The 3,059-nt window shown below is 39.4% G+C and overlaps 1 long non-coding RNA gene across 1 annotated transcript; it reads right to left on the bottom strand.

Moving 5' to 3' along the window:
* Nucleotides 1-420: 420 nt before the first annotated feature.
* Nucleotides 421-1,395, bottom strand: LOC131355804 (uncharacterized). The gene is made up of 4 exons (XR_009204945.1): nucleotides 1,173-1,395; nucleotides 1,048-1,077; nucleotides 850-927; nucleotides 421-532 (listed from the first exon to the last, which is right to left on the bottom strand). It is a non-coding gene; the product is annotated as an uncharacterized LOC131355804 (long non-coding RNA).
* Nucleotides 1,396-3,059: the final 1,664 nt, after the last annotated feature.

Here is a 3,059-nt window from a genome sequence, read left to right on the forward strand (position 1 = left end):
CACATTTGGCATCAAATGTCTTTTTGCTGCCTCAGGGTCATAGGTATGCGGTGGCATTCTGTTAGATGGCAGCCCCGTTCACAGACACCGGTGATGCAGTGCTGCATACTTTGGACTGGCTTCTAGTCTCATCTGCAGCTTAGCACACAGATTGCTGAGCTCCTGGCTGCTGAACAATGGAGGTCTCACAATCCACCCTGAGACTCCATCAACGGCACCGTCTTCTTCATCTGACATCATGTCAGTGGTGATTCCCCTCCAGAAGTCCACTTCGTTCGCAGCCAGTGCACTTTGCCTCGCCTCCAAAAGCTGAAAACACAATTGTTACATATATTAAGCAACGTGTACATTATTACAGTTTATACTGATGCAACAGAAATAAGTAAAACAAATTTATTTCTAATCTGTCTTACCCTCTTCCTCCTCTGGCAACTCCGGGCTGAGGTCTTATTAGCTGCATCCACATTCGCTAGCTCAGGCTGGCTGGACTGGAAATTTCCACGCACGGTCTCGTAGTATGTCTTGCAGGCAACTAGAAAAAAAAAGAAGGGTTTTTTAAAAACTACAACCAACCAAACATAACTACACAGATAAATAACAAAAACAGAATTAAGAACAACAACATGGTGACAACAAAATATAATAACACTTTACACTTTATGTGGCTTGAACGAACTTTCGGTCCTAGCTTTGTGTTGAACTCTATGTTGTATGTTTCTGTAGTACCAGGTCCTGGAGAAACATTGTCTTATTTCACTATGTTCACTATTAGCTATATGTGGTTGAAATGACAATAAAGCTTCTTGAATCTAACAACTAAATAACAACAACACAGTGAAAATTACTTACCAACAATGTCATTTTTATTCAGGCCTTCATCGCGCAATTCTGGGCTTATGGACAGTGCTCCACTAAAACGAGCTTAATCTGTGGAGGCAAAAAGTACGGAGTTAAAACATGTTTATTTGCTTCTGAAACAACAGAGTGCATGTTAGTCCATATCTTTCATCTGTACCCTTGCTCCGGGTCATAGTGCCTACAGTTTACCTCAGAGTTGTGTAGCGGACGGACTGCCTCCTACAAAATACAAGTAAAAATGCTTTGTTACAAAACTTACACTGGTTCTGCGAAATGAAAGCATGGGTTATGTCATTAGAAGAATTTAGACTTACTGCGATTTTAGGATTGTGCAGCCGCCTCTTCTTCTTCAGTTCCTTGTCTAGCCATTGTAAACAGCGAGGTAAATGTAAAGAGCGATGTAAATATAAACAACGAAGAAAATTAAAAGAATGAATAAAATGTAAAGAGCGAAGTAATTGTAAAGAGTGGTGGTAAAAATGAAAACGGTAAGCGAATTCCAGGAAAGAGTAACATCTCTGTTTGTATGTTTTGGTTCCACGCTTCGTCTCATTTCCTCGGCTGTGATTGGAGGAACATACCCCGCCACCATGACCTAGCACCTGATTGGCCGAGGCTCATCACATGCGAAGTGACGTAACCAGGAAGAGCTCGTAGAGCATTAAACTGTACAATGGAGCCTCTGTCTCCATTTCAGCAAACAGTCTTGGATGAGGATGACAGAAATGCGATGTTGACCATGTAACATCAAATGTACCCTGAAAATTGTATGAGATTGACTGTTTTGCCAAGACATGCAAAAGGGTAACCCACCATTGACCCTGTAGCAGAACCACAGCTGGCTATTATCAAGAGGTTTATTGTTGTACATGTTGTGTCAAAAGGTAATAATTTAAACATGTCATTGCACAAGTCTTCTGGCCTCATCCCTATCCAGACCGTCATTTTTATGAAAAACATAGAAATTTGGAGTTTGCGGGGAAAGACATCTGATACCCAGCATCATTTCTCCCTGTTGAGCACATTGCTGGAAGATGTGTGTTAAACACATCCACTGTGCATTTAAGCAAAACAACAGAAAAAGTTACTGTAGTCATGCCACTATGTACAGTGGTTGAGGTCTAGGAGTGCTGTGAGGATCAGACTATTGTCTTAAAATGTTATACTATTTTTTTGTTTTACTTTATGTAATCATTTGCTATATCCTTTGTTAGTTGTATACAATAAAAAGTATTTATTTGTTTATTATTATTAATGTTTTGTGTCTTTTAGTGGTACAGAAGGTAATTAGTCTAACTAGACACGACGTGATATGATTCCAGCAATAGGAAATTTGTGTCCATACTGAACACGATCAATCATAAAACACAGCCAATCATAACAGTTTTTCTCTGTTTGTGTGCTTTCTCATACTGCAGCTGAAGAGATCGCAGTCCACACACATACTTACATACAAGAGCACACATGCATAGAGAGATACACCCCTCCACTTCTTATGGCTTTCCTTATAAAACTTGAGGGATTCATTATATATTTCTGCTATTAAACGTCTATAATCAGTCTCTCCTCATCCATGTTTGATGATTAATATTAATAATGTGCAGAACTTTCATTGAGATCTCTGTATAGGAGCTGTCAGCCATGACGTCGCAGAAAGAAAAACAGTTTCTAAAATTGGCTGGTCAGGACAAAAATGGATTAACATGGAAAAACGCGAGTAAAATGTATCACGTCGCGTGTAGTTAGGACACGGTGTAAGACAAATCTCAATTCAAAATTCAAGCAACAATTTAAAAGTCTATAATTAAAATAAGACTGATCTTTTTATACTAGATTTTCTTTACATTTGGGTAATAAGCCCACTCTCAATCAGTGAGTGCCCCCTCCCCAAACTACCCTGGTTTGCATTTGTATAGCTCACTGTAGTCATTTACATATGAAAGCTAAACCCAGGCCAAGGTGATAGGAACATGGGGGGGTCAACTGCCAAGCCTATTTCACGTCAATTTTTGGCAGTTCCCGACAATTATCTGTGCTGCCTGCACATTCTCGTGAACAGTCGTTAACCTGAAATTCTGTGGCAATTTACAGTGTCGTTAACTGATGAAAATCACACTCTTCATGTAGTGCAATCTGGAAATTCAAATTCAAATTCAAATTTTATTAGTCACATACATAATCGAACACAGTATGATATGCAG

The sequence above is a fragment of the Hemibagrus wyckioides genome, linkage group LG07 (genome assembly GCF_019097595.1).
Source record: "Hemibagrus wyckioides isolate EC202008001 linkage group LG07, SWU_Hwy_1.0, whole genome shotgun sequence".
Lineage (NCBI taxonomy): Eukaryota > Metazoa > Chordata > Actinopteri > Siluriformes > Bagridae > Hemibagrus > Hemibagrus wyckioides.